This window comes from Myotis brandtii, unplaced genomic scaffold (assembly GCF_000412655.1).
Source record: "Myotis brandtii unplaced genomic scaffold, ASM41265v1 scaffold115, whole genome shotgun sequence".
Lineage (NCBI taxonomy): Eukaryota > Metazoa > Chordata > Mammalia > Chiroptera > Vespertilionidae > Myotis > Myotis brandtii.
Window position 1 is genome coordinate 20,179,517 of NW_005353967.1, and position 9,028 is coordinate 20,188,544.

The following is a 9,028-nucleotide window of genomic DNA, read 5'->3' on the forward strand; positions in this document are numbered from 1 at the left end:
ACATCAATGATAAGAGAGAATCATTGATTGACTGCCTCCTGCACGCCCCACACTGGGGATCCAGCCCACAACCCAGACGTGTACCCTGACCGGGAATCGAACCGTGGTATTCTGGTTCATAGTTGGACATGCAACCACTGAGCCTCGCCAGCCAGGCGATTTTCATTCGTCCTTGACTGAGATTTCTCAACCACTTGGGCTGCTATGTTTTCCAGGAAAGTCGGCAAGTGGAGTAGACGACCCTAACCTGCCACAGGACTTGGGTTCAACTTCCTAAAAGCAAGGTGGCTGGAAGGCAGGTGATGCACAGAGGTGAGGCACTCAGTCTCCTGCCCACTTCATGCTGCCATTTCAGAAGGGATTTTTCAGTTGATTAAAGAGAGGAGACACCAATTACATTCAGTTCTGCCTTATAGAGAGAAGACTTGCCAGGTCTTTGCAAGCCCAATCTCATCCCAGCACCCTCCTCCCTTTCCTCCCCCACCCCCAAGGCAGAACGCATGTATCTCTTTTTCTATCTCTTCAAAAGGAGGATGAATGACTCTCAGATAAATACTCAAATGGCAAGAATAATTAAATCTGGCAGTGCTTGAAATAAATTCCTGGCCTGTTCCTGTTTTTCTACCCCCATGGGCCTGGGCCTCTCATTCCTGGCCTATGTAGAGACCTTGAGCAGAAAGAAATAACAAACACTGGTGGTGCTAGGTGGCGAGGTGCAGTCAGCCATGCATATGAACTGCAGGGAAAGTGCCCCAGCTAGAGCCTCCAGGCCTGTCCTATGGGTTGGTGCAGCTGTCTAATAAAAGACCATTTTCGTAATCAGTGTTCAGTGAAAACGTATCATTTTCATTTATAGAAATAGTGAAGCCACCTGCTATTTAAAGGCCTCCTCCTCCTCTTCCTCACCCCAGGGCTGAATCTTCCAGCTCACCCCCTCAGCCAGCTGCGTCTTGTCAAAGTTCCAATCTCCTCCTCCAGAAACATAAATCTCTCTGTCCACCCCATGTGCATTGCTTTTTATACTCTCTGTCTGGAGTCAGGGGTTATGGCCTCACCCACCAAAATAGCTTCATTGAAAGTGGTCAGCTGAGGAGGAACTAGGAGTACCCTATCAAGTGAAGAGAAAATAGGTGACAGGTCTTCTTCAGAGTCCCAACTCACTGATTCACTCCCCACCCATTCCCACACAGCTCCGGCTGAGTCAAGCATGACAACTGAGAGGGCGGAGAGGTGAGAGGAAGAGAAGAAAATGCTGCTGCAAAGACAGGAGCCCAGGAGCCCAGACTGAAAGGAAGGGCCTCAGAGCAAGCAGAAGGAAAAAAGCAAAACCAAAAGACAGATGCAATAAAACCTCAATTAGCCAGCCGGCTTGGGGAATAGGGCATTTTTGTTAGCAGAAATTTCTAGTTCCCTGTGCACAGAACCAAAATCTTTTTGTCTTAACCCTTGATTTAGAAAAGCTTTCCATATAATGTTAGTTCAATTTCTTATCTCCATTACAGATAGAGAACATGGGAACTTACAGGACCTTAAAGGGCAGCAGTCTAGACGTGAATACCCATGTCTAGACTGGAGAGTGTACAAGGAAGGGTCCCAGCCTAGGTGAATTATATGAGGAACCCCTCTGCTTATCCTGAAAGCAAAATCTCTGATATAAACCTGCTTTTTGTCATGTTTTTGACTTACCTTTATTATGGATTGCTGAGAATTTTTGTTAAAATTTAACTATGTAGTATATCTGTATCCATTCTTGGGAACTCAACTTGAATATCACCTCCTCTGGGAAGCCTGATTACTCCTCCCTTTCTCCCCCTCAGGCCCTCCCCGTTATTTCACTCTTTGCTTAGCATACTGTGTTAAATAATTTGTTAACATGGGATACAGTGGCCAGGTGACTGATCCTACTTGTTGAGAAGCGAAACTCCAAGTCTTTGACATGGGATAGTAGTAAGTCCAATTACTTGTGAACTCCCAGAAGGCAGAAAACAAGGTCTTTTTTACTATTAAACCCTAGCTCATGGCCAGAAATGAGGGAGGGGAGAAGGGAAGAGAAAAAGGAGGAGAGATTCTATAAACAGATAAGAAAGAAGATAGAGAAAGCATTTATAGACTTGGTGAGTTCATCTTAATTCTGAGACATTCCTTGTCTTGTTTTCTCGGATCTGTAAAACAAAGTGCCTCCAACCCTGTTTCTGAGATGTATAACAACTCAGAAAGATGATATTCCTCTCTCTGTAAACTAATCTACTCTCTAAATGAACTGTAGGGGTGGGGGTGGAGTGGGGTGGAAGTTTAGGGGAAAAAAACCAGTCAGCAGGTATCAAGAGCCAAATAGACACAAGTTATCAACATAAGAAATGTCTAAACCCGAAGAAAATTTTTATAAGAGTTCATTTGAGCCAAACTGATGACATGTGTTAGAGAACAAGCTTTGGAGAAGAACCATTTTTGCAGCTTTTCATCTGAAATTAAGAAAGTTAAGAAAGGTTACATGGAGGTGGGGGGGGGGGGGGGAAGCAAAGTGAGGATTGAATTACAAGATGGTCGACAAGATTATGAGCTCTCTAGAGGATGGTTAAGGCTTATTTCTAGGGTGTGTTAGCCTAGATACACAGAAACAATGGATAGGGCTTGCTTAAGGCAAAGATAAACCTTGTACTAAAAAGTTATGTTGGGGTTTGGGGGTAACTATGACTACCCTCCACGACCTACTCAGTTAGGAATTTATAATCAGATCACCCTATGAGGTTACTTTCCATTAAAGCCCCTTTTTGTCCGCAGTGTCAGATCTATGGAAGTTGAATATGAAGATAGATTGGAGACCAACCAAGAGATAGATGGCCAACTCCACTTGACCTTGGCTGAGTCTGTAGGCCATAATAAAAAGTCACCCAAACAGTCCTTGTTGGGCCATGACCTGTTGCTGAGAATGGAAAACCAGGAGTAAAGCAAAAAGAGGGCAGGACCCTGGCCTTGTTTTCCATCATACCATCCTGGTTATGCCACGTCTCTGGGCTTAGAGACAGCTGCCTGCCCTCTGGCCCTTGGCCCATTAGCATGGGAGGTCCACGGAAGGAGCAGGCAGGGCTGATATCTGGGGGATTAGCTCCATCTGTCCTGAGCTCAGCAGAAATCTCTCATCTTTCCCTTCCCTGATCCTTCTCCTAGTGCCTGACCCCCAGCAGGCCCTGCAGCCTCAAGCCTGCCTGGCCATGACATCAAGTTTAATTTAAGCTAGGGGCCTGGTGATCCTTTTAACAGCCCTCTGAGAAGCCATACATTTTGCTTAAAACAAACAAACCAATAGCCCTCTTACATTGTAGGGTTTTGTGTGTATGTATGTGTGTGGTGTGTGGGGTGTGTGTGTGTGCGCGCACACGCGCACGCTTTATTGACAAGGGAATGCATGGTGAAGACTTATTTAGAGGTTGTAACAATGTCCTTCTGGATTCAGTGTATGCCAACCTGGCAGACAACCTGCCCAGTATGTTTATGTGTATCAGCGATGTGTACAGAGCTTTACCCCATAATGAAATAGGAAGCACACAGGACATTTCCTCAGCATGTCCTGCTACCTGTGGACTCCTGGGGGGGCAAGCCCAGTCCTTTTTTCTTCTGTATTCTCAGTATCTAGTCCAGAGCTTGCCAAAGGGTAGGTGCTCAACAGATGCTCCTTGAATGAATATAGTAATTCTATTTTCAGAATTCAATTATGACTGGATCAACTCTGGCCCATTGTCTCTTTGCTCCTTTATAGGGATGAGCTCATTGAATGTCTCTGTAGTCCCCAATAGCTCAGCTGTTACTCACCTCATGCCAGCAAGTCAGACACACAGGGTTCTGCCCCAGGCTCACTTGACCTAATTTAATTCACTCCTTCCTCCCTCTTTATTGTCTTCCTTCTTCCTTCCTTCCCTCTCTGTCTTCCAGCTGGGTGACCAGTCATCTCTGTTCACCCAAGTCTGAGGGGTTTCTTAGGCCAGAGGACTTTAAATGCTAAAACCTGGGCAAGTTGGTCATTCTATTAACCTTTTCCCTTCCAGAAATAGTTAGTGAACTGTTATATGGGCCCACCCTGGACTGGACCCTGGGGACATCAGGAACAAGATAAAGCTTCTACTGTCAGCAATCTCACAGTCTGATGGTATGGAGACCCAATAGGCAAGATATTATAAAGTACCAAGGAGAGGCACCTCAGCTGGAGGGTGAGAGGGAGGATGAGGTGAGATTAGACTTTCTGCAAGATGTGACATCAAAGAGCATCAGAGTCAGAAAGTCTGATTAGGAGGGGTGGAGGGAAGGAGAGGAGGGTATAGGAGGGATAAAAGGTGATGGAAGGAGGCTTGACTTGGGGTGGTGAACACACAATACAGTGTACAGATGAGTTGTTGTAGACATGTGCACCTGAAACCCATATAATTTTGTTAACCAGTGTCACCCCAATTAATTAGATAAAAAGGAAAAGAAGAAGAAGAAAGTCTGATTAGTCAAATGCACCCAGTGCTGGTCAGGGAGACTAAGACAGTATTTCCTAAAGGGATGGGAAATTACTCTACATCAGTACCCACTACCCAGGTGCTTGCCGTAGAGCAGAGATTGACAGAGACTGGCAATGTCATCTATGTGCACCATTGCTATACTGGGAAAACACAGACCAGGCTATGTCAGAATGTGTTGACTGGTTTTACCTGGGGTAACAGAGCTTACTACAGAGCCAAACTGCTTTTGCTCAGGAGTAAGGAAATGTTCATTGTACTTCCATCCCTGCTCATCAGCTTCAGCCCTCCCTTGTGTACTCTACATCCTTCTTTCCCACATTCAGAGCAAATATAAGCGTGGATCTTGGCCAGGTCACAAGTCAGGTGGTCATTTAAATTCCATTCTTATCATACCTCAAACCTTGATTGCCACCACATTTAGAACACAGAGCCCGAGGAAGCTGGAGTTGGGGGTCACTAGTGTCTTTGATGGTGCTACGCAAAGGGGCCGAGGAGAAAGCAAAAGATAGTGAACTCCTTTCTGTAGTGAACATGTTCCTCCTTCAGTAGAGGAGGGTGCTCTCCCTCCAGGAGCCTCCCTTTAACTTTTCTCTCTAGCTCAGTTCCTTTACAATTTATTGTAGAACACCTTCCTACCACATGTTTTCACCTAGAGTCCACCTCAGTGTCAGGAGTCTGTTTTCATGGATTCAGTAATTCATTAATTATTGATGATTATGTATTCAATAACTAATACTGATCATTCATTAATAGTAGGATGATTAGTGGTATCATCCTACTACTATAAGGGAGAGAAAATCCTATACCAAAGGGGACAACACAGGTAGCTTCTTTCTCTTTCTGAAATATTTTCAGTTATGTTTGAAAGTAAAGGAAAAGAGTATGTTGAAATCATTAGGAAATAGGTTTAGCCACCAAGACTAAAGCATAAAAGGATAGAATGAAAGCCCCCTACAGCCCTGGTGGAGTACTACATCAAGGTTAAAGTGCCTTCTGATGAAAACAGCTCAAATTAGCTTTATGATGATGAGTTCAAGCATGATATTGATGATGAAGATAAAAAGGAAGAAGATGCTAACTGTAATGATGTGATCTGGGGTTCTGACCAAATGCTATATGTGAATTGACTTGGTTACTCAAAGTTTTGTACTGGAATGAACAATAATTTCATAACAATTGGCATCTTTGATTGATTGGTAACAGCTGTTTAAACTGAGTCAAGATGGATTCTGGGGTTGTATCCAGGATGATCTATTCTACAGACAATGCAGTGATCAATCAGTGATGTCAGAGGTAGCCAAGAAGGTGTGGGGGCGAGTATTTCAGATACTCACAATCTGCACAGCTGCCACTATGGTTTGTTTGCGTCTCTCCTCATTCCACAGAAGTTGAGTCACCGGAGCTACTTTATTTTGTATTGTGTTATTTATGAGAGCTCCATAACTGGTTGGTCACCCTTTATTGTTCTCCTAAACATCAGGCATACTGCTGGGCTTGTAGGCTGCCTTTCTCTAATACTTCAGAAGGGCAAGGAAAGTGGCTTTTCTAAGAGTAACCTTGCATCCCAGCACCCATCCTTCTCCCTGCTTCCTGTGGGAGCACAGACAGATTTGCAGTAACAGGGCTGATGTCATGATGATTTCAAGTGATTTGGCCCAGAGACAGCACCTACTCCCTGAACAATATCCATGAAAACTTAACACAGTAACTTGAGTGAGTCCCATTTTCCCCTGGTGTGATTTGCAGATGTTGGGATGGAAGCTCGCCAGGGCTGCCCTCTGAAATGGAACTTGTAGGAAGCAGCAGCTCTGGTCACCTGAACACAAGCAAGGTTTCCAAAGAAATCGAAATAGCAGCTTAGGGAAGGAGCACAGAAAATGTACTTTATGGAAAGATTTAAAGTCACAGTATACCTGATGAATATGAATAATTTTCCCCTCTAACTATATTCACACAGTAACCCATGGGTATGGACTGTATGGATGTGGGCTGTGAGGTTGTGATCCTTCTTTTTCTAGTTGAGAGAAGGGAGGGGGTATCAGTGGCTTGCATCTCAGGTGACTGAGATGACTTGTGTCTTCTGGCCATTCCTAGGAAGTGCTCTCTCCACCTCATCCTGCCCTTATGAACTGGAGGTAGGCCACCTAAGTTATACTTTATCATACATTCCAAGATTTTTTTAAGGTGAAAAAACTAAGGAGCAGAGGGCAGTGGAGACAAAAAGAAATGGGAAAGACACACCCAGAGTGCCACCTATGCCCACAAATTATTGGAGTAACAGCCCCAGAGTGTGGCTATTTATTTATTTTGGAGAGTGTGGCTTTTTAGAATATAAAGGTGTGGTGATGTTTTCTGATATAAGCAGAAATATGGGTGGTACTTCTCCTGGGAACTGGTAACCTTGGGGATAAAATCTGGGCCAGCTCTGGCTGAAAACTAGGGGTATAAATGCCCCTAGTTCTGGAAGTTAAACATTCAGAACTAAGCAATTACTCTGGCTTCAGCTCTTTCTTTATAATAGCAAACAAAAATGATGGAAGATAACATAGATTACAAAGAGTAAGAAAACATGGCAAGAGAGACCCCAAAGTCCCAGCCCTTTAACAGCACATTGGAATCACCTGGGAAGCTCTAAACCCACGATGCCCAGGCTTCACCCCAAACCAGTTGAATCAGAACCACTGGAGGTGGGACCCAAGCATCAATGCTTAAAGCCCCCAGGAGTTTCTAGTGTTTCTAACCATGGTCAAGAACCCTAGTTTAAGAGAGTGGTCCAAAAAGACTGTCTTAGGAAAGGAAGATGCACCGAAAGAACATCCACCCCCCCGCCCCCGGGCCGCCTTTTTGCCTTAATTAATCTTTATTCCTAATTAAATATTTTGAGGGCTGGGAAAAGGGTACTAAGTCCCCCAATTCATTTGGTTTTGGCCTCACTGCCTCACACAGAAGCGATCACCTGAGGGAACACACTTGCTCTTATGAACCCCTCAGGCTGCCCTCTTCTTCCGAAGAAAAACACAGGGACACTTGAAAGGACAGCCATACAGAGAGTCACAGCAATCGCCAGGGAAAAATCACCTCCCAAAAGCCTTCTCAAACTGAGTCCAGATGAGGAATTTCTTCCTTTGAAGCTGTGAGAATTCCTGGACAAGGTTTTGCATGGCCATGTCCCCTGCTATCGCTGCTCCACCCCAGGACCCCTCAGAATTCCTGCCCTGCCCAGTCTGTTAGAGTGTCGGCTTCAGAGGGGCTCCTTCATACTCAGCTTTGCCTCCTATACAATATACAGTTTAGCACCTACCCAGCATGTAGTAGAAACTAAGCAAATGTTGGTGGAATGAGCAATTAGAATGTTGCTGGTGTTGTCGGGGACTTTATGGGTTAAATTCCCTACCACCTCAGAAAACCAGGTCCCGTCTCCCGTCTCCCGTGTATTGAAGGGTAAGTGGGAAAGCCCTCTGTGAATACAGGGCCCAGGGAGGCACTTCCACTCTCCTTCCATGGTTTTTCCAAATCAGGGCAAGGGGGAGGAGACATGACTAGAGCTCATCTGGAGGTGACATTTAAAATCATGACATTTGGAGACACTGGAGCAGGAAGGCTGAGGGTAGAAGGAGTTCAAATGGGTCTTATCTCATCCTTCAGGGTAGGGCCAACTCTTTGGGGTCAGTTGAGGGGCCATAGCACCAGATGTCACTGCTTCCCAGAAAACATAGCTTATGATCAAGTGAGCTTTAATGATGCTGAAATCCTTTCTAGAAAGCCTGAATCCTTCTGAAACTGGATGTCCAACTGGCCCGAGGACTGGGTATTTCTATTGGTGAGAAAGCTCTTATAGCAGAAGGTCCTGAGTAAGCGTTTGGAGCCCCTCTGGAACTTGGAAAACCTGCCACTTTCTGAATAAAGCATCCTGTAATTAAGAAACAATTACTTGGAAGTGTACGTCTCCATTGCTCAGTCTAAATTTCATTTTTTTTCCCCCATAACATACAAAAAGTTTCCAGTCTGTCTCCCATGCTCTGTTTTTCTAAATTAATCATATTCTGAGATGGAGCTTAGAGCCTGGCTTGGCCTGCACTGTCAATGAGAGGATGCAGATATATTGGGTCAGGGCATTGCAGAGATAGGTCAGGGCGTTAGAAGCTTTGGCTGCTAGTGCTGGTGATTAGGTTAGAATCAATTGGACAAATGGGTTAGGGTTGGCTGAATGGGCTCATTTGCTCAAAGGGAAATAAAAGACGACTTTAATCATGACTAAGCTGCATCTCCCAGCCAGGCAACCCTCGTCATTGCCTAAGAGTGTCTGTTCTGGGAGCTTAGACCCAGCTCTGCTGGACAGGTCTGTGCACCTGCCCTGGACCGGAATATGGTCAGAAAATGGAGGCCTAGGAAGACAAAATCCAGGACAACCTCTGTTGCTTCCCAAAGATTCCAGTTATGTGACATGAAATGTACTTCTTGTTTAAACTGGTAACTGCTGCAGCCCCGTTTATGAACCTAGACACTTTCAAGCATGTCAAGTGGCTACC